The sequence below is a fragment of the Ursus arctos genome, unplaced genomic scaffold (genome assembly GCF_023065955.2).
Source record: "Ursus arctos isolate Adak ecotype North America unplaced genomic scaffold, UrsArc2.0 scaffold_8, whole genome shotgun sequence".
NCBI classification, from domain to species: Eukaryota; Metazoa; Chordata; class Mammalia; order Carnivora; family Ursidae; genus Ursus; species Ursus arctos.
In genome coordinates, this window is record NW_026623100.1 from 13,213,338 (window position 1) to 13,236,655 (window position 23,318).

At 43.0% G+C, this 23,318-nt stretch overlaps 1 protein-coding gene across 3 annotated transcripts in view; it reads left to right on the forward strand.

Moving 5' to 3' along the window:
* The window catches only part of PPM1B (protein phosphatase, Mg2+/Mn2+ dependent 1B), a 216,955-nt gene that overhangs the window by 10,391 nt on the left and 183,246 nt on the right, over nt 1–23,318 (forward strand). For all 3 annotated transcript variants that reach the window (XM_057308987.1, XM_048222577.2, XM_057308988.1), the window contains exon 3: nt 20,793–20,888. The gene's annotated coding sequence lies outside the window, so the exon portion shown is untranslated. The remainder of the gene's footprint in view (nt 1–20,792; nt 20,889–23,318) is intronic.

The following is a 23,318-nucleotide window of genomic DNA, read 5'->3' on the forward strand; positions in this document are numbered from 1 at the left end:
TGTAGGCTTGAATACATTGAATTATGAATTGAATCATTACTAACTTAACCTCTGGGAGGTTTTCAGTGATTGTTTTATTCAGCTTTACTGACTACACTGCCCATAGCAACTCTGGCAATGATTCCCCTAGCGGCGCACAGGAGCTGCCCAGCTGCAGAAATTCATGATGGCTGCATTTGCCTGCAGAGTTTGGAAAGATCTAAGGTCTTTGGAGACCAGAAATGTGTTTTTTCCTTGTCTTAACTGGCAGTATGAGCCTCTGGCATTTCAAAGTGCAAGTCATTAGTGTCCACCGGGGTGATGTTAATCTGTCTGTGTTTCAGTCTCAGGACATTTTCCAGTTGCTTCTGCCACAACAATCTCTGCCATCTCAGTGCCTCTGACGCCCCTCGTGAATTCAGCAAGCTCTGCAGCCCCAGCAGGACTTCCCAAAAACCCATTGCTCACCAGTCCCCATTCTCTTCTTTCTTTCAGTCATCGTTAAGTCTCAAAGCTTGTCTAAAAGGTGGGGCTTCTGCTTGGCATTTTCAAACGTGAGCTGAGAGAAACCTGTGATTGTTTTGTTTTTGTTTTTGTTTAATTCTCAGTAGGGACAGGACTTTCTTTTATTTCGAATGTAGGGCTCGAGTCATGCAGTTGGGGAACTTAAGCTGATGTTGATCACATGCACATTCAGGAGAAACGTTAAGGCTATAGGATGGAGAGGAGGGAGACATGAGAATTGCCAGAAAGCAAACAAAACACGGCACTTGAATGGTTGGAGGGGACTCAGGAAAGCCAGAGGGTCCCAGGTGATGCTTGGAATGGGTGTGAGGGGTCATAGTTGTTGGGACATCCTATCCCCTGTCATCTCCCTGGAGTGACTAAGCTGAACCCCTGCTGTCTGAGCTCTGGTTTGGTGGAGAGCCAAAAGGGGGAGGGTGTTCTCCTTTCATCAGATCGGTCCAGACTTCCCAGTGTGTTAATATGACATGGAGCCAAACCATACCGAAGAGCTAGTTGACAGTTGTTAAGAGCCTTGGCCTTTTATTTAATCATCAGAAAAACCAAGGCTCGTAGGTGCTGGTAAAGTGCCAGATTAATTATTCAGAAACAAGTGCCTGGGATTGGACCAAGTATTGTCTCATTAGCATGCAGTGTCCATGCTGAAGTCTGGTTAGAAAAGCCTCAGAGACGGCAGGAGGGGTCAATGGGAGGGAACCAGGAGAAAAATAAAATTAACTTTCCCCTATACTGTGCTATGAAATCTCTTGGTATAATAGAATGCCACCCTTTCCAATATAGGAGCTAGTAATGGGCCCTGGCCCAGGCTCTGTTCTGAAATATGCAAGACAATTATTCTACCAGCCTCTTGCATCTGTGCCTATAAACTTGGCCTTCTTTCCTCTTATGATCCATTGTGTCTAAGGTTAATCCTCCCACTTATATTCAGGTCTCATGTCCTCTTGCCTCCTCAAGGACTTCACTCCTGAAATTCTCCCTTCTTTCTCCTGCACCATTAAGTTCTCGTGTCTGCTGAATGATCCCCATCGGCATGTGTTCTGATATATTTTACATCTTAAAAAAAAAAAACCTCCCGGCTCTACTTTTCCTTTCAGCTACTCCCTGGTTTTTTCCTCTGTATAATAAAATTCCTGCTAGAGTTGTCTATACTGGTCTTTCCTCGACTTCATCAGTTTCCATTCACTCTTTTTTTTTTTTTTAAGTTTTATTTATTTAAGTGATCTCTATACCCAACGTAGGGCCTGAACTCATGACCCCAAAATCAAGAGTTGGATGCTCTCTTGACTGAGCCATGCAGGCACCCGGGTTTCCATTCACTCTTCAGTCAGGCTTTTGTGGTAACACAAAACCACATTTTACCAATACTTTGCATTGCCAAATCCAAAGGAGAAGAGTCCTCTGAAGTCTGTTTTACTGGATTTCCCCCTTTTTCCAACCTCTAAACACTGCAGTAACGTGGCCTCAGTCTTTAGGTTCCTTCTCTCTCTGCCTTGGCAATCTCCTCTAGTCTCATGGCTTTTAAATACTGTCTTTATGATGACACCCAAATTCCTGTCTCCTCCGAGGTCCAGTCTCCAATTCCCACTTGGATAGAAATCTAATAGAAGGGGCACCTGGGTGGCTCAGTCGGTGAAGTATCCAACTCTTGGTCTCAGCTCAAGTCTTGATCTCAGGGTGGTGAGTTCAAGCCCTGCGTTGGGCTTCACACTGGGCATGGAGCCTACTTTAAAAAATAATAATAATAAGGGGAAAAAAGGTAGAAATTGAATAGAAATCTCTGACCCCAACTTTTTCTTACTGTCTTCCCTGTTTCATTCATGGCTATTCCATTCTCCTAATTCCTTAGAGGAAAAACCTAAAAATTACATTTTTCCCTCCCCTCTCCATTCATCCAGTCCTTCCATGAGCCCTGTCAATTCCACCACCAAGGCATACTACATTTCAGACCCGTTCTTGCCACCTGCACCATCACCTCCCTCCACCATCAGCTGTCACCTGAACTATTAGAATAGCCTCCTGACTGTTCAACTGCAGTCTGTTTTTTTTTTTTTTAAAGATTTTATTTTATTTTATTCGACAGAGATAGAGACAGCCAGCGAGAGAGGGAACACAAGCAGGGGGAGTGGGAGAGGAAGAAGCAGGCTCCTAGCTGAGGAGCCTGATGTGGGGCTCGATCCTGTAACGCCGGGATCACGCCCTGAGCCGAAGGCAGACGCTTAACCGCTGTGCCACCCAGGCGCCCCCAACTGCAGTCTGTTTTTCACACAGCAGCCAGTCACATTTTTAAAACAAATCTAATCATTTTATTCTCCTAGTCAGAGGCATGTATGGCTTTTCCATCACCCTTAGAACAAAACTCTAGAGTCCTTACTGTGGCTGCTTGAGATCCTATATGATGTGGCCCTTGCTCCTTTCTCCAGCCCTACCAACTTGCTCCCTCTTGGTACTTCTTTCCATCCTGGTGGGCTTCCTGTGGTGTCTCCAACACCTAAAGTTTGTCTCTCAGGCGTTGTAGTTACAGCTTTCGCTCTGTAATAACAGCATATCATTTATGGAGCCCGGACTACAGGCAAGCCAGTGTGTTCGGTTTTTTACATATTTAATTCTTTAACCATGATCCCTCAACATAGATATTATTATCTCCTCTTTACCCAGGAAAAAACTGAGGCTCAGAGAGGTTAGGTATTTGCCCAAAATAGCAGAGCTGGACAGGGATAGAACTGGGATTCACATTCAAGTGTGTCTGGTTTTAAAGTTTAAGATCTTTCCGTTGCATACTGGCACTTCTCTGTGACTGGGATGGACCAGCACGGACTTGATGCCCTCAGTAAAATGTTATTTTGTAGGGGGTATGTGAGTGTGTGTGTGCTCATGTCCTGGAGCTCATTATAAAGCTGGCTTGAAGCTTGTGAAAGAGGTTGCTGAGGAAATTGATCCTGTTTATAAACTCCTTGGCTCTCCAGAAGAGCCGTGCATGGTGGAGTAGAAGGAGGTACAGCCTCTTCCCACCTGAGTGATGGAGCCTGGAGAGCTGGGGAAGCAAGCCCTGGGGGAGTGGCTGCGGTGAAGCCTCTTTTGTTTCCAAATGCTAATAGTTCTGGATTCAAAATCTTTTCTCTCTTTGACTGGACCCAGAGATAATAAAACAAAAAACTTACAGCATATAATTTGGCATTTTACTGGTATGGTAGGCTCACAAAATTTTGTTCTCCCTGACAAGGCTCAGATAATTCTATCAAAATAAATCTCTGAAGGAAAAAAGCTTTCTTTTAAAGTCTATGAGAAGCCTTTTCAAGAACAAAAATAACACTTAACACTGATATTCTGTATATCTTCTTCTCTTTTTCAGAAAAAATTCTGCCCTTTCTGATAATAGAAAATAAAAAAATGTCAGTAGGGAAAATGTCAGAATTTGGCGTGCTGTAGAGAGTGGAAATTTCTCCAGCACTGTACTTTGAATTTTAAAGAGTTTGGGGCGCTGGTTGTTCAGGAGTCAGAGCTCCACATCCACTGTATTCTTTGCCAGTGCCCACGTCTGTGCATGGCTTCTCAGTGTTTGTACTCATTCATCAGACCCTGACTGAGAGCATGACTGTATCAGAGTTCTTTAGAGAAACGGAGCCAGTGAGATATATACAGATATATGTAGGAGGAGATTTTTTTATAGGAATTGGCTTATGGAATAATGGAGGTCTGATAGTCCCACAAGCTGTTGTCAACCAGGCAAGATGGAAAACCCAGAAACCTGATAGTGTAATTCAGTCTAAATCTGAAGGCATGAGAACCATGGAAGCCAATCCTAATCTCAGCCCAAAGACCCAAGAATCGGGGGGCTAATGGTGTAAGTCCTGGTCCAAGTCCAAGGGCTTAAGAACCAGGAACTCTGATGTCCAAGGGCGGAAGAAGGTGGATATCCCAGCTCAGGTAGAGAGCAAATGCACCTTTCTACCTTTTCATTCTATTCAAGCCCTCAGTGGATTGAATGATGCCCACATTGATGGGGTGTATCTTCTTTACTCAGTCTACTGATTGAAATGCTAACCTCTTTGGGAAACACCCACACAGACACATCCAGAATTTTTTTTTAAGATTTTATTTATTTATTTGACAGAGCACAAGTAGGCAGAGCAGCAGGCAGAGGGAGAGGGAGTAGCAGACTCTCTGCTGAGCCGGGAGCCTGATGCAGGACTTGATCACAGGATCCTGAGACCAAGACCTGAGCCAGAGGCAGATGCCCAATGGACTGAGCCACCCAGGCGTCCCCCAGAAATGTTTTACCAGCTGTCTGAGCAGACCTTAGCCCAGTCAAGTTGACACATAAATTAGCTATCATAATAACCATTTCAAGAGCCACGTATTTCAACATCTTCTTCAAATGGTCTCTCTTATGTTTGCACTCCCAGGCTTCGTGGACACTTCTCTGCACAAAATGTGCTTGTTCAGAGATGGCCAGTTTTCACAGGTGGATCATATAGCACAGTTGGGTAGACAAGCCGAATTTTGTATGCATTTCAGTATAGACACATTTACCATGTATTTAACATGTGGTAGGTGGTATGAAGGCTACAGTGGGGGAAGAGGAAGAGAGAAAATCTTATTTATTAAGAGCCTATTGTGTGCCAAATAACTTACTGCATGTATAATTTTATGTAGGGTAAAGATTATTCTTCACAGAGAAGTGAGTCTCTGAAAGGCGAAGTACCTCACTCAGGCTGGGGAATGGTGGAGCTAGAATTGAAATCGAGAATTATCTAATAATTCATGCCCTTTCCATTGTACTACACTGGCGTAGAATTAAAGTTGAGCTTCCCTTCCAAATATGCTATGGTTCAAGATGAAGTGCCACATTTGTCAAATAATAAGTTCTGAAAGAATTGGGAGAGGAGGGACAACTAAAAGTACTTGGGTTATCAAGGAAGGTTTCATAGAGAAGGCAGGGTAGTTGCTGGGTCTTGAAATCTAGGTATGGTTTTTATGAGTAGAAAGGAAAATCATATCGGGTGAGGGGAATACAGTCTGGGAACCAGAATGAGCTGAGAAATAGAGGGGAATGGCAGTGGCACATGATGGGTGAAGAGGCAGTCGCTCTTTTTGCTGAAAGTAGGAGATAGCGCCATGCCAGTATCATGATCAGATTGTAGAGTAGTTTCAGAGCCAGGTAGAGTTGTAAGTAGATAGATGTGGGGAAGGAGGGATAGACCATGTGCTTTCAGAGGGGAAAATTTATAATTAACTGACAGATGGTAGAACTCAGTATATGTGAATTTTCTGCATACATTGGGATAGGTAAGTGATAATTTTGTTCTGCAGTATAGTAAAAATTAAAGTTACTTTTCAGATAGAAAATAGAATACATACAACTATGGCCATTGTGGCATAAGTGCCTACAAGGACTTTAATTCACCATCATCATCATTTCCAAGTTAAGAGAAAAAACCATGTCTACCCAGCACACAGTGATGTGTCAGCACCATGGACAGCGATGCCGTGGCCACATGCTGCATCACCAGGCAAAGGACTTCAGACTTGAGGTAGATCTGTCACACCAAAGCAGTGAAATGGAATCTTTTAGTGAATTTCAAAGACTAATCTTTCTACCAAGTTTCCCTTTCTTTGTATTCCCATCAGGGAGAGGAGAGCCCCACAGGTATTCTCTTTAGAGATTGGTGTGCAGATGTATGCGTATGTGCATACATACACACACAGAAAACTAAAAGCTTTCAGAAAATTGAAATGAACTCTTTTTATGAAGACTGAGGACCCTAGGAAAAGAAAATAGGAAGATTTTAAAGTGTCACATATGGGTGCCTGGGTGGCTCGGTTGGTTAAGTGCTTGCCTTCAGCTTGGGTCATGATCCCAGTGGGATCAAGCCCCACATTGGGCTCCCTACTCAGCAGAGAGTCTGCTTCTTCCTCTGCGCCCCCCATTCATGCTCTCTCTCTCTCTCTCTGAAATAAATAATCTTTAAAAAAACAATAAAGTGTCAGGTTTCCATTCTCAGCTCAACTTTCCCTGACATAGAACTCAATTGTCCGTTATATTGAGCACCCTATGACTAGTCAATTATCCCTAGTCTGAGGCCCCCAGCCTGCCTCCTGCTGAGACCCAAGACAGAAAAGGAGAAAAAAACTGCAGAGGTTGGGTGGCCTAATTCTAAGAGTGTATTTTGAGTTTTTTCCAGTTTCTTAATTCTCATCTGTGAACTTCTTGATCGGGCTTAGCCTGAGGTTGAGCCTAAATGACATCTCAGGGCCGGAGCCAGGGTAGAATGGTATTCTTTACTTAAGAGAGAGAGGAAAAAAAAAAAAAAAGATGGAAGGAGAATTGTAAAGGAATTTAAAATCTATAAAAAAGCATCTATAGTCCATCTCCTTTTTTAAAAAGGGGTACAATTCTGTCACTGAGGAGCATTACCAATTACTGGAGACATTTACACAACCTGCTGGAACTACTTTCTGATGACAAACCTTCAATAGATATGCAGTCTTGTTGTTCTGAGTCTTAGGCATGGCATTCACAGGCTCTTCTCCAGGCTGACCTCATACTAATGACTATCACCTATTGGAAGGTTCTACTTCTCTTTGTCTAGTGCTTTGCCCATTCAGACTTTATGGGCCTCTAAACCATAGTTCTCACTGTTTCCTTGTACCAGGCATGCCCTAAACACTCCTCACTTTTGTCTCTTCCTGAAGATTTTACCCATCTTTTAAGCCCTTAGTTTTCCTAGGCTTTTTCTAATCCCCCGACTAAATAAGGAGCCGTAAGGCCCAATAGCCCCTATATTGTATAGCTCTGCATATTGGTACTTTGTGCATTTGGATTATCTCTCTTCCACTGGATTATAAATTCCTTGAGAATAGTCATTGTGATTTATGTTGTATGTACCACAGGGCAACCCATAATCATTGTTGAGTTTAATTATTTGGGAAAATTCTGTCAGGCTACACTTGTGTACCACTCCTCCAATTAGACCTTCAACATAAACTATGAAGGCTGAGAATCGCTTAGAAGTGAAGACAAAACAGATAGGACCTGAGTGGATTGCCACTAGTCACCCCCTTCTCTCACCTCCCTTGAATTCCTTTGTAGCAAAGAGAATGCAGTGTTGGCTTCTTCATTTAATCATCACCGTGGTTTTCGAGGCTCATAAAAATTAACTTTACCCTAACGCTTTTCTCAAGTGCCACTTGACAACAGTGTACAGGTATTTTACATAACTACTGTATATTGGAGGTGTCTTCAATAGAATGTAGTGATCAAAATCCAGATCATAATTATATCCCGTCAGTGTTTCCATTATAAGCTCCTCTCCGGAAGGGTTTGTTACTCACTTGTTTAATTTGTATCAGGCTTCAGCCTGACATGTAAGTTCTCAGTCCCACTATAATGTAGGGAATCTTTTTCTGCTTCAAAACATACATTTTAATCAGTATAGTATTTCTGTATGTGGAATACTGTGTTTCTGGGCCAGAAAAACAAACTGAAGTGTCCACACAGGACATTTGTATCAACACTGGATATTCATATCATTTTACCTTCCTGGGGCAACTTTGATGGTCAAGGCTGCTGGACTGCACAGGCTTCCCCGTGAGCCTTCCTGCGGATTGGGTGTCATCCCTAAACAAATGACAGGAGGGCTCTCGGGAACATGAGTGAGTGTTTATCACTCTGAATCCTCATGTTAAAATGCTAACGACAGGGGCGCCTGGATGGCTCAGTCAGTTAAGCGTCTGCCTTGGGCTCAGGTTGTGATCTCAGGGTCCTGGGATCAAGCCCCTGAGGGCTCCCCACTCTCAGTCTCTCTCTCTCTCTGCATCTCCCCACTGTTCATGCTCTCTCTCAAATAAATAAATAAAATCTTTAAAAATAAATAAAATGCTAACAATAAGGGAAACTCAAAACATTTCTCAGCCAGAATGCTTGGCTTCTTCTTACCTGCTGACCCACACTAGCCATGGATCCTCAACAGAACTGGAGGCTCTCTATCCCCCATCCCAGAAGTCAATCTTACTTTCTTTCTTCAGGTTTGCCTCAGCCTTCGAAACCCAAGTTTATTGCCCCTTCACTCCTAATTCTGAAAACTTTGTACCTGGGGGGGTTGAAGGTTAAGGAGGGACGTGCTTGCTCCTCACAAGTCTACTTTAGAATGCAGGACATTTCCCACATCTGGTCTTCCCCCACCTCCCACACCAGTTGTTATTTTTGATATTCTGTTTGTTTTTAGACATCTCTAGTGGATTTTTACTATTCTTATCTTTATGTTGAATTTTCTTGATATTTCTGGGATATTGAAGGGTGGAGAGAGATAGGGACTGAAAGAATGGAGGGAAGGTAAAACAGGCTGGTTCAGGCACCTGGGTGGCTCAGTCGGTTAAGCATCTGCCTTCAGCTCAGGTTGTGATCCCAGGGTTCTGGGATCGAGTCCTGCATCCGGCTTCCTGCTCAATGTGGAGCCTGCTTTTCCCTCTGCCCCTCCCCCCTGCTCATGCGTGCTTGCTCTTTCCCTTTCTCTCTCTCTCTCCCTCACAAAAATAAATAAAAATCTTAAAAAAAAAATGAAGCTGGTTCTTTTGATGCTTACAAGTTTGCTATGGGAACTCCTCCTAGGAAACTTTCTATTTAGAAACTTCCTGCTTGGGAAATTCTACCAAAAGACTTGTTCTATGGCTTAGGCCAATTACTTATTTGCCCCGTTTCTTTGAGGTGTGGGAGGGGATTCATTACTTAGTGCTCTTAACAAACACAGCAAGAGGAATACAAGTCATATCCGTATGCTGCTCACAAGCTGGCTGTGGTAATAAACAGTTAATCAAGTACTGACACTGTCAAAAAGGAAATATAGGTCCAGAGGAGCTCTGACGGGGGAAACTTTAAAGGTGGTTTTCCAGAAGTATCATTTTAGCTAAGGCCTGAGAATGAGTAGAGGTTGCCTTGCAAGAGAAGGAGAAAATGCAATCCAGGCAAAGTCCTGTGTAATAAAAGTGGTCTCATTGGAAGGCTACGTGTATTTTGTTAAAACTCAACAATGACCATAGCAGTTGTTTAGAAGTTAGACCTATAAACGGTAGATTTTGAATTTTATCAGTGCCCTTCACCCTAACACAAACAGGGACACACATGCAGTTGAATAAGTTGTGTTTATTGTTGCATCAAGGGAGAACACACACCATAGGGAACTATGGGATGTCTCAGTAAGAAGGTATTAGAAAGAGCCTACTTGGTTTGGATTTGGGCTTCAGGTGGGTAATTTGGGGCAGGATCTAAGGAAACAAGGGCTCACTCTGGATTGGATGCTACTAGAAAATGGGGCAATTCTATGATTGGACATCTCAATAAATCTTACTCTATGAAGGGGGTGGGAATAATCAAAGCTAAAGCAGTAATCGGTAAAGCAGTCAAGCGTGTTAGCCAGGAGAGTGAGCTGTATGATATTTGATGTTGTGCAAGTGACCGTGTCTCAAGTGGATGTTCTGCAAGATGTTTATGTCCAACAAGAGAACGGCAGAGCTTAGCTGTATCACATCAGTTTGTAATGCATCGAACCTACTGCATTTGATTTGTTTCTGGAGATGGGAAGCTGGCTTTTTTTTTCCCCCCCTCACTGTCGTCATCTAGAATTGCTGGCTCAGAGCATGCCACCCCTTCATATGCTGCCTTAACATATTATTTTGAGGTGAAGTTACTTGAGGAACAGCAGGCCCAGGAAGGGTTCTCTGACCTCCCCCTTTCTACCTAAATCAGGTCATAAAATTTCCTCTCCCTGGATCAGGAAGAGAAGAACATTTTTATCACAGGAGACTGGGAATCAATGCCAAAATGAATCTGGACAAACAAACCTAAAGTAACCCCGATCTTCCATTAGTTTCCTTCATGTATTTCTTGGTCACTCTCCCACAATTTACTGCTCCTAGCCCAAACCCCTTTGTCTTGTCTCCTCTCCACAAATTTGCAATTTCTTTGTTTAAAAAGTATATAGCTTGGGGCGCCTGGGGGCTCAGTCAGTTAAGTGTCTGCCTTTGGCTCAGGTCATGATCCCAGGGTCCTGGGATCGAGCCCCGCATTGGGCTTGCTGCTCAGCGGGGCGTCTGCTTCTCCCTCTTCCTCTGCCTGTCGCTCTGCCTAATGTGCTCCTCTCTCTCTGTCAAATAAATAAAATCTTTAAAAATATATAGAATGTTTTTCTTTAAAAAATTTAAAAATAAAAGTTGATAAATAAAAAGTATATAAGCTCTGTCTTCAGTGCTTCTTTGGGTCTTCATTATCCATGAATAGTCTCCTGTGTGCACACAAAAATATTAAATAAGATGTGTATGCTTTTCTCCTATCTATCTCATGTTAATTTAATTCTTGGGCCCAGCCAAAGAACCTAAAAGGGTAGAAGGGAGTTTTTCCTCAATATTTTTTTTCCAATTTTTTTCCTACAAAAATTGGGTTTTAGATAATACCACTTTAGACCACAAAATTCCCTATAGCCAATGCATCAGACAGCCCATTGCTGCCTCCACCCAGGACAGACTGCTCTCATTGTTCCCCTCTTGCTTCACCACTGCTTGCCCGTTGAGAAGGAATAGTTCTGTTGGATCAAGGGTTGAAGGGCATAGGAAGTAAATGCCAGAGGTTGGTCATGAAGGGCCTAGTGAATCAAGTTAAGGCAATTGAACTACATCTCCAAACAGTACAGAACCATTGAAAGATTCTAAGTGAGGATTACAGATATGTAGAAATTTGTACTTATTGGGGAGGATGTTGAGACTAGAGAACCTTTTGCAATAATTCAGGCAACAGATAGTGATGAGTTGAACTAAGGCACTGGAGAGTTGAGTGCAGATTTGAGAGAGCATGAAGAGTAAGAACAGCACGCCTTAGTGGTTGGTAGGATATAGATGAGAGGGTCTCAAGGATGCCTTCTCCTGAGTAGGAGGGCTGTGGTGAGGCTATTGCCCAAGCAGGGTGCACTGGCAGTCAGGGTTTGGGTTGAGGTGGGAGAAATGATGAGCTGAATCTCAAATATATTAAGCTTAAAGTTCCTGCGGGACATTCAAGTGAAAGTATCTGCGGGGCAGTGGGTAACAGAATCAGGATCTCAGAAGAGAAGTCTGAACTGGAGAGACATTAATTAATTCATTAGACAACCATTACTTTGCAGTACTGTATACCACCCATAGTCCCGATGATGACATCGAAGTGAACAAAATGAAATTCCTATCTTTACTGACAAGCAAGCAAATAGTATGTCAGATGGTGATAGATTCTAGGGAGAAAAATTAAGCCAGAGACAGGGATATGGAGAATTAGTAGAAGATAAGGTCAGAAATACAGGTTTAGATTTAATTCCTCAACTCCAGGAATTTATGAGAAATGAAGATTATCAGACCTCTCGAGAAATGTCCAAGATCCAGTCTCTGATGGCATGGTCCTCTCTATTTAGACCCAGAGCAGAGTCTATTCTGGTGTTTGCCAAACTTCCTAGACGATAAGAATCATCTGGGGGTACTTGTTGAAATTATATAAAATTATATAAACTCCTGCCCCCCAATGAATTAGAGTTTCTTGGGGAGAGGCCTGGGAACTTGTATTTTAATATGTACCTTAGGGGATTCTTGTTATCAGGCAAGTCTGGGAAATATTGATGTCTTCCTTTTCTTTAGAAGGGCAGCTTTATATTAGATAATTTCGTAAGTGGCTTAAGGGTACCTGGCTAGTGGTTGAGGAAAAGAATAAAGCTAGATCACTATATCAGGGTAAAATCCTTATGAGTCAGGGGCGCCTGGGTGGCACAGTCGTTAAGCGTCTACCTTTGGCTCAGGACATGATCCCGGCGTTCCGGGATCAAGTCCCACATCGGGCTCCTCCGCTGGGAGCCTGCTTCTTCCTCTCCCACTCCCCCTGCTGTGTTCCCTCTCTCGCTGGCTGTCTCTCTGTCACATAAATAAATAAAATCTTTTTAAAAAAAAATCCTTATGAGTCAAAGATTTAACCATAAAAACACAAATCCATAAAAAGTGATAGAGGAAAACAGGTGAAATTTTTAAAATGTGATCTGCAATAGAGAAGATTCTGAATTTTCTAAATTTCAAAATATAAAATCATTAAGTAGTAAGGAAAAGATTGATATATATGCCTTAATGTAACAAATTTCAAAACATGTAAATAAAAAAATGACCACAAAGTTAAAGCAAACTTGAAAAATATTTGCAACCCAATGGCTGACAGAAAGTTGTGTTAAATTGTTAAGAGAAAGATGAACAATCCTATTAAAATAGGGAAAGGATATGCATCAAAAGATAGTTCACAGAAAAAGAAATACAAATGTGAAATCTCACTCAGAATTAAAAATAAATCAAACCAATAAGATGATAGGTTTTTTGTTTTCTTTTTTTCTTTTTGTTTTTTGTCTACCAGGAGGTTATCTCACTCAATTAGACCTTTAGGCTTCTTTACTAATGTGCATTTTTAAGACCAAGATGATGAGGTTTTCAGTTTTTTCTCACTTTAACATTTATTGTTGCCATGTTAAATCACTTCACTTGAATGCCTTGATGATCCCATACATCTGGGTCACGTTATATTCAAAATTATATTTTGAGGAGTATTGTATACCTGCAAATGGATGCTCTATCTGGATAGATGGGGTGGCCGCTTTAGGTTTCCTTGAATTTCCTGAAGGGCAGTGATTCTCAAGGTGTGGTCCCCAGACTAGGAGCAACAGGATTACGGAGGAATTTGTGAGACATACAGATTCTCAGGCTCCTTCCCAGGCCCACTAAATCGGAAATTCTGGGGTTGCATTATATCAGTCTATGTTTTAACCAGCCTCCAGGTGCCTCTGACACCTGCTTAAGCTTGAGGATCCCGATCCTATCTTCAACTTGGCCAATCACGTCACCATATAGGTCTGCACTTAAATGGCAACTTAGAATACTTGTATATGTTTGGGAATATAACCTTGAATTCACTACTACTTATTACTACTTTTTATAGGTATTGCCAGATTGTCTTCCAGAATAGGTATGCTAATTTGCATTGATGAATAACTGTTTCCCTATGTCTTTAGGCAGTGCTGATCTGAAGTTCAGCCTAGGGAAATAGTTATGGGGAGTGATCTACAGCACTTCATCCAAGGCTTGATTCTCTGAATTTACCCATGAATCTAAGTTAGGAGGATGGCTTCCAAAAGTGTTCTGCTGAACCTCAGAGGCAGCCAGGACTGGGGTGAGGGGATGGACAGGAGATGGAAGGAACAGGGCTTTGCTTTCCCTTTCAACCAGAACTGGTCCAGCTAGATTGGGTTTTGTTTTGGGGTTTGTTTTTTTTTTTAAAGATTTTATTTATTTATCTGACAGAGAGAGAGACAGCGAGAGAGGGAACACAAGCAGGGGGAGTCAGAGAGGAAGAAGCAGGCTCCCAGAGGAGCAGGGAACCCGATGCGGGGCTCAATCCCAGGACCCCGGGATCACGCCCCGAGCCGAAGGCAGACACTTAACGGCTGAGCCACCCAGGCGCCCCCCAGCTAGATTGGTTTTAAGAGTTTGGACCCCGATACCACCTTACGCCAGTTAGAATGGCAAAAATAGACAAGGCAAGAAACAATTGTTGGAGAGGATGTGGAGAAAGGGAATCCCTCCTACATTGTTGGTGGGAATGCAGGTTGGTACAGCCACTCTGGAAAACAGTGTGGAGGTCCCTTAAAAAGTTAAAAATTGAGCTACCCTATGACCCAGCCATTGCACTACTGGGTGTTTACCCCAAAGATACAGACGTAGTGAAGAGAAGGGCCATATGCACCCCAATGTTCATAGCAGAATTGTCCACAATAGCTAAATCGTGGAAGGAGCCGAGATGCCCTTCAACAGATGACTGGATTAAGAAGTTGTGGTCCATATATACAAGGGAATATTACTCAGCTATCAGAAAGAACGAATTCTCAACATTTGCTGCAACATGGACGGCACTGGAGGAGATAATGCTAAGTGAAATAAGTCAAGCAGAGAAAGACAACTATCATATGATTTCTCTCATCTATGGAACATAAGAACTAGGATGATCGGTAGGGGAAGAAAGGGATAAAAAAGGGGGGGTAATCAGAAGGGGGAATGAAACATGAGAGACTATGGACTATGAGAAACAAACTGAGGGCCTCAGAGGGAAGGGGGGTGGGGGAATGGGATAGACCGGTGATGGGTAGTAAGGAGGGCACATATTGCATGGTGCACTGGGTGTTATACACAACTAATGAATCATCGAACTTTACATCGGAAACCGGGGATGTACTGTATGGTGCCTAACATAATATAATAAAAAATCATAAAAAAAAAAAAAGAGTTTGGACTCCACATGAGATTTCATTTTTAACAAAGGCTGCTGTTAAAGTTTGAAAATTAAAGACTTGGTTGTCACAAACCAGAGGACCTGGAATATATTGTTTTGGCCATCCATATGTTTACTTAAAAAAAAAAATCTAATTCATCAATATCGAGAGGCACTGTTTTTTTAAAAACAACCTGTAGAAAGGGGCGTGTGGGTGGCTCAGTCAGTTGGGTGGCCGACTCTTGGTTTCGACTCTGGTCATGATCTCATGGGTTGCGGGAGCAAGCCCCATGTCAGGCTCTGTGCTCAGTGGGGAGACTGCTTGAAGGTTCTCTCTCTCTGCCCCTCCCCACACTCGAAGCGCACACACACACTCTCTCTCTCTCTAAAATAAAATAAATAAATCTTAAAAACCTGTAGGAAAATGTAGTATTTGCTGATATACTGTGAGGATTCTCCATTACACGGTGCAGTGTCCCCTTTATAAGGACCCATGGAACAAAATGTTCACGTCTCAGAACCATCAGTTTCGTGCTTCTATTGAACAAATTGTTTACTTTTACTTCAGGAGTACCGTGAAACATACGTGGAATTCTGTTTTCCCTTTTTGTACTGACTGCAGGAAATCTTAGAACCAAATTTTATGTTCTCCTGTGTTTGCTTCCCTTGCTCCACACCCTTTGTTAATTTTTTGAATGTATATTTTAGTGAGGTATCTTAAGTTCATTTTCAGGTAGAGTGGAGTGTGAGTAAATGAATGAGTAAATAGGAAATTATAAGCATTTGAGTAGTAGTGGAAATTGAGGCAGTGAATGAGATCACCCAGGGAGAGTCAGCAAAACAGGAAGAGACAAGGGCCAAGGACAGAACCACTGGAATAGCAAATGTATGTGATTGGCTAAGGAAGGATACACCGGAGAACGAGAACTAGCAAAAGAGATCACTTGAAGAAAGAGGAGGTGGTCAGTGGTGTCTAAGAGTAGAAAGGGGTCCCATAAGATAAAAACTGAAAAATGGTCATTGGATTTAGCAACAAGGCAGTCAGTGGGGACCTTTGCAAGAGTTTCAGCACAGGTGTGTAGAGAGGGGCTACATGGCATGGGTTGAGGGGGAATGGGAAATGAAGTAATACAGATAGCCCTCACAAAAGGTTGGCTAAGAAAAGAATTAAGAAGGTGGCTAAACGGGGTATAAGATGGGAAGTTTATCGTAGTTTTGAAAGATAGGTAGATACAGGGGCACCCCCACCCCCACTTGTGCACTCTCTTGCTCTCTCTCTCACATAAATAAATAAATCTTAAAAAAAATAAAGAATTTGCTTACGATTCATCTAGGTTTGGGCGCACCTGGGTGGCTCAGTCCATTGAGTGTTTATCTTCAGCTCGGGTCATGATCTCAGGGTCCTGGGATGGAGCCCCACTTTGGGCTCCCTGTTCAGCGGGGAGTCTGCTTCTCCCTCTCCCTCTCCCTCTGCCTCTTGCTCCTGCTCATGCTCTCTCTCTCTTTTTCTCTCTCTCTCAAATACATATTTTTTTTAAATCCATCTAGTTTTTAAAGCTATAAGCCTTTCATCTGTGATAGCATTTATCCCTCTCTTCTTTAGGTGATCCTTGATATCTCCTATGGCATCTGTTGGCAGAAATACACTTGCCGTGGGAATGATATGGAGCCAGGAAGTAGCAGCAGTTTGTCCCTCAGCGGAGTTGGGAGCTTCACGGATCCATTTCCACCCCCCCTGCTCTTATGAGATCAGTAGTCATCAGAGACCTCCGCCTCACAGGTGTCATAGGTTGGGGCCACCAGGAAGCAGATTCCAAGGTGGGGTTTAGCAGTCAGTTTATTTATTAGGGAGTGCTCTTGGGTTTGATACCTATGAGAGGAGAAGAAATGAGGATTGGGTAAGAGAGATATTGGGCTGTGTTGCTATCCCAACAAAGGCATTAGCCAACCCCACGGGGAACTCTGGCACCAAGATGACCCTCACTTGTCCCAAATTGGGCTGGTCTTTGTACCCTGATGTTGATCAGTAATTAGATGGCAGCTTCCCTTGGAAGGAAGTGTGACCTTGTTGAGGAAGGGCAGTTTTCAAGGCTAATAGCAGAAGGCCAGATTCCAGCAGCTTTCCCAGCTGCTGGAGGAGTAAGTCCTTCCTTCCTCAAGGGGGTCTGGACAACACGTCATAGCATCCACTAGAACTCCCCAGAATTGTGGAAGTTCAGCCAACGTCAAGACTTCAGCCCAAATGGTTATTGTCCTGTTCTGTCCGTTTCCCATGACTTATCAGTCTGTACTTGCCCATCTTGGTTTATTTCACAGTATGACAAACCTTCCAGAGTAATTGAAATGCAAAGAGAAGAGGTGTTGTCTGGAAGAATAAGCCACCTGACTGGAGAGAAGAGCAAAAGAGGAAGTCATAGAATGACCCCATTGTCATGGTTGGTTGGCTTACAGTGGGATGAAATCAGAACCCCGTGATGGATCTACTTCAGGTCATTGAGAATGGCTGGTGAGCAGGTGCCATGTTAGTTGTGGATCAGATTTAAAGGTCATCCATGGTTCTCCTATCCACTGTTCATTTTAGATACACGAAGAAATCTCTGGGGGAGGGGAGGGAAGAACATGTCCTCCCACCTTGATCAGCCTTGTTCCCCCCAGCTGCTCCTCAGGACCCCACTGTCGCAACCCAGGGCCTCTAGTGCAAACCGAGAGATTAAGAATGAAGAAGGAAATATCTTTTAAAAATGAAGATAATATTCCCATTCTCTGCTCACCCTGGAGGCTTATTTTGAAAATCACAGTGATTTAACTTGTTAGCAGTTTAATTCACTTTTAAAAGATTAACCAGACTAATTATTCATCAGATTTCACCACCTTTGTCAGCCTCAATAAGGATCCTTTGTTACAATGATTAATGTGTTTTAATTGCAACTTCTCTCAGAGCAATAATTCGATCGCACAGTATTTGCCGAATCTATGGAAATCTTGGAAATGCTTTGACAGCTGAGCTATTCTTGGGAAATGAAAGTAAAGGAATATATATAACTAACAAAAGTGTTTTATAGCATATCATTAATATGGATTTTCCCTGCTCTGACAGACCTTGCTCTACTCCAGTCTGTGAAGCTGTGCACATCAATTTGCCATCCAGGAGCTCTCAGGAGGTAGAGATCAGTTAACATGGGTTACGACTTCCTCCAGGTTGATGCCCTCCAACATATGCTAGTCATGATGATAATCGCAGCAAACATACATAGGTCCCAGGGAAAGTTAACCAGCCAGCCAGTATCCATAATCATCATCCAGTTAAGAGGCTGGATCCTGCGTTGATCATTCTGTTTTCTACCAATGCTGCATCTTCATTCTTTTAACTGGTGGCTGCTGTCCAAGTTAGGGATTTTTAGAATATCAAAAAGATGTCTGTAGAAGCTAACAAAGAAAGTGTATGTGGCTAATACTAATTCTGAACTTAAAATGCATTGTAATGGTATTTTAAGCCACAGTGGTTCTAGGCCCTTTGGAGTCAGACAAATCTGGAGTTGATTCTTTACCACTTACTAGCTGTGAGAACTTGGGAGGAAATCAGCAGTATCTAGCCTCCCTGAGCCTCTGTTTCCTCTTCCCTAAAATTGGTATTATAATACCCACCTCGCAGTCAAGATGAGGCCTTACATGTAAGACCCAGTGCGCTATCTGGACTGTAATAAGCTTTCAAAGAATTGTGTCTGAAACAGCAGTAGGTCTTTCCAGTTTAAGAAAATCATATGTACATGAGCATCTCTGGGTGTTAGAGTAACCCGGAGACAAGGAGAAAAGGTGTGCTGCTGCTTTGATTTTTTGCAGACGAGAAAACTGGGCAAGGAAGTATGCTAATCTTGGTAAATATGTCCTCTGTGCTCATCAGCTAACTCCCAATTAAGCACAAAGTGCTCTAAAACCCACGGATGTCGATTCCTATTCCAGTGCTTTTTCCACTAAAACCTAGAGGCGCCAAGGCCACTGAATGAGTAGAGCAGTTGAACACAAAACGACCAATTCCTTATCTGTTGGCAAATATTAGCCCCTCTGTTGGGATATATACGTCAACAGTAGCTGACAGAGCCAGGCATTGCCTCATTTAATTGATCTAGCAAGACTAGGAGGTAAATATCCCCACCAACCCCATGTCACAGCTGAGGACACTGACCGCCTAGAGATAGGAAATAACTTACCTGACAGATTTAAACTTGGGTCTGTCCAACTCCAGCGTCTGGGTTTTAACCAACACTATTCTGCCTCCTGTAATCCCACTTTACAAAATACTATTTTTTAAAGGGAGTGTTTTGAGACTTTGAAGTCTGTATGGTAACCAATTACCTTGCTTTAAATTACTGCCTTAGGGGGCACCTGGCTGGCTCGGTTGGTAGAGCATGTGACTCTTGATCTTGGAGTTGTGAGTTCAAGCCCTACATTCAGCGCAGAGCTTACTTAGGGAAAAAAAGAGAGAAAGATTAAAAAATAAGTTACCGCCTTAGTGGGTCAGGCGCTATGACTCAAAAATGTCTTTAACTCCTGAATCAGAGGTTGGGAATGCTGTTTTCCTTCCCTTGAGGAACAGCACTGGCCACGAAAAGGGTTTATAGGATCAAATTAGAAAGCAAATTCTCCCTTGGGTGTTCCTCATGCGTGTTTACCTAGCAAAGGCACTAAAAAAAATACCATGGTTAAAAAAAAATTGTTTAATTGTGTTAAACCTGGTTCCTAAACTTACTTGACCACAGAACCCTTCCTTTTAGTTACAGTCATTAAGAACCTGTGGAAACCAACTCTGAACCACAGGAAACAAACTGAAGGTTGCTGGAGGGGAAGGGATGGGGGAATGGGGTAACCGGGTGATGTGACGAGCACCGGGTGTTATATACCACTGATGAATCACTGAACTCTACCTCTGAAACTAATAAGACACTATATGTTAATTAATTGAATTTGAATTTTAAAAAAGAACCTATGGAAACATTTAAATAATAATCACAGCCAAATTTGTGGCGCACTTAGTGTATTCCAGACTCTGAACTCAGAACCTCCCATTAATTCACTCATGATGAGTCTTCCGAAGCAGGTATTTTTAGAATACTATTATGAGGTAAATGTTTTTATGAAACAACTTTCTCACAATCACAGACTGGTCAGTGGCAGAGCCAGGACCTGAGCACAGGGTACCTCTCTCTAGAGCCCATGCTCTCTCAGCTGCCACAGGAGAGCTGATTCAGCTCTCCATACTCAAAGTTACGTATTTTTTTTCTATTTTTAAATATGGGGTAGGTATGCTATACTAAATTGCCTTTTTTATTAAATTGACCCCACCAAGGGGAAAAAAACCTGATAGAACTACCTCTTTGGTTTTTTGTTTGTTTTTTAAAGATTTTATTCATTTATTTATTTATTTGAGAAAGAGAGCATGAGCAAGAGAGCACAAGCAGGGGGAGCAGCAGAGGAGGAGGGAGAAGCAGACTCCCCGCTGAGCAGGGAGCCTGACGTGGGGCTCGATCCCAGGACCCTGGGATCATGACCTGAGCCTAAGGCAGCTGCTTAACCCACTGTGCCACATCCCAGAACCACCTCTTTGAATCAGACACTCAACACCATCAAATTTCTCTATCTGATTTTCTATAACTCCATTTTTTCCCCTGTAGTGCTATTTGATTCTTAAAATCCTCGATCCAGTTATAGACATCTCCTTACATTTTGTGTCAGACGCAGAGGAAACATCTTATCTCTGTGTCTCTTCCCAGATAACAGTCGCTTCAGTTTTCCTCCAGGACTAATGCACCAAGATCAGACAGATGAGAGTCCTCGGAGACAGTCAGGTGATCACCCATCTGAAAGAGGAGACATGCTATTTACCCCCCAGTAAGGCAAAGGCACGAGCACTTCCTTTTCTTTTCTCTTCATTGCTTTTCCTTTCCTTACTTTTATGTTATTTTATTTGTTTTTTTGGTTTTAGATGGAGCAGTGGTTTGTGCAGTGGGACTCACTCACTTAACTGAAGATCCCCCAGTAGAGAAAAAGGACTAGGAGAAAAAGGCCACGTCACCAAAAGGTACAGAAAGCCCAAAGAAAGCCCAAGTGCTGTTCTTGCCTTTCTTCCTTTTGATCCTCTCTCCCCATAGAGTGGCTTTTTTTTTTGAAAGCATACTTTTCCAAGTTGTTACATTAACAAATTTGCACTGATTTCTTTATCCTTGTCATCTAAAGACCACCTTGTTGGCGGACGGTGAACTTTTCCTTCATGCCAGGCCTGCTGCACTGTCTAATGTCACAAGTGTCTGCTCACATTAGCTCCCGGAGACTGGAGAAGATTCCGCATGGGGCCTTTCCAGCAAGTTGATTTGACAGAATGAGTCCCCATGCTAGCTCATGGCACTTATCAGTTAGTTGGCCTTCCTTGGGGAGGAGAATTTAGAGTGCACCATATTCAGTTTCCAAATCAACGGCTGTCCCCTCAGGAAGCTGTGTGTTGCATTATTAAAAGAGACGCCTTTGACCACAGCACCATACTTAAACATTCATCCACATTAAAAAAAACAAGGTAGAGTGGGGGGACAGCAAAACGATGCCCCACCCCCTTCCCTGTGTTAACTCTTTCTCCCCAGTTTCCGGTCTCCCTCACTGAACAGTCCTGTAACCTTTATTAGTGGACATGAACGCTTATTATTTTTTTGTGAGCCTCGCCTTTATTTTAAAAGGGGTGTTTTGACATTTCTTGGAATGGCTGTGGAACCTTCCCCTAAACTGTAAGACCTTGGGGCTGAGATACCTCTATTCCCAATCTCTGCTCTTCACTGAGCTCCCATGGCAAAGTCAAAATCTAGCCACCGGAAACAGCAATGACTTTGGTTTATCTGTTACCTACCTCTCCCAGGAGTTCAAATGAAATGCAAGAATTAGTTCTGAGTTGAAAATGAACAGATCTGAAGCTCACACTTTAATTATTGTAACTTCACATATTTCTAATTTAAAAAATAAAAAATAAAGTTTATATCCAGTTTACCTTTATCTTCCCAGAGGAGGAATTGACAAGATTGGTGGAGAAAAGGAGGGATCCTTTTTAAAGCTTCATGTTGATGTAAATATGAAAATGGATTAAACTCTGCTTCCAATTTCCAAACATGTGTACTTCAATGAATATTAAATGGCAGGCCCCTATCACCATCATGACTTATTTACTCACCAGAGTTTTTATCGAAAAGGGACTGGGACTGCCTGTGGAGCGTGAAAGTCTCCTGTAATTGAGTTTAGAGTGGTAAACCCACTAAACAGGCCACGGCCCCAGAGACACCCCGAAACCCACCTGTCAGCTGGTGTTAGATCACAGCGCAAACAAGGCATGGCTGCCCGCTCCCGCTAAACACTGCTGTGGCCCAAAACAAAAAAAAAGGAGAGAGAGAGAGAGAGAGAAGTTACTCCCCAGGGGATGAGGAAGGGCTGGGGGCAAACTGTGGGGGTTGGGAGGGCAGGCGAGAAACTCTCATCTAACAGCTGCCCAATGTCAGCTGGAATCATGATCTGAAACTCAGCTCAGGAGGGGAACTGGCTAGGGCCTCGTTCGGTAAGGTGTCATTTCTTTATCCTAACGTCCATTAGGTAGGAGCGTAATCGAGTGGACAAGAAGCTTTTTCATCATGGTTGAGCCATGGACATCAGAGCTCAGAGTTTCAGTGAGAATAAAGATATAACAGGCTTAAGACTGTTGCAGAAAGGTCCGCATCTGGAATGGAGGGAAGTGTCCAGCTAAGACGCGCTGAACCAGCCAGGGATAGCAATAGGAACACTGCAGGCCAGAGAACCGTCATTCATCTGATAACCATTGATTAATTGTTTACTAGTTCTGGTTGCTCGATGTGTAAAGATAAATAAGACATAGTCCTTGCCAGGAAGGAAAACGTAAAATGCGCTTGGGAAGCCACACGGACAGCTCAGCTATTGCAATACAGTGCGTCAGGAGCTCTGGGAGTATGAGTATGTGCCTAAAATAGTAAGTTAGGGACAGGCCTACCAAGGGAGAAAGAGAAATCAAATGATCAAGGGCTTTATCAGCCTGGCTAATCAGTCTGAAGTTTATCCTGAAAGCCGTGGGGAACAATGGAAGGATTTTAAGCAGAGGAGTGATGGTCGGGGGTTGTGTTTTATAAAGACGAGTTTACCTATCATGCGTAGCGTGAATTAGAAGGGGCAAGCCTGGAAACCAGAAGGCCAAGTGGGAGGCACTTACTGGAGGCTTTGAGAGAGGGAGTGATGGCCCAAACCAAGGAAGTCACAGTGGAGATTGAGAAGAGGGGACAGAATGAGAAATATTATAGAAAAGAATCAGCAGGGCTTGGGAAGCAATTGAAAGTGGGAAAAAGAAGGGGCGGGGGTCCCTGGGTGGCTCAGTCGGTTAAGCCTCTGCCTTTGGCTCAGGTCATGATCCCAGAGTCCAGGGATAGAGTCCTGTGTTAGGCTCCCTGCTGGGGGGGGGGGGGTCTGCTTC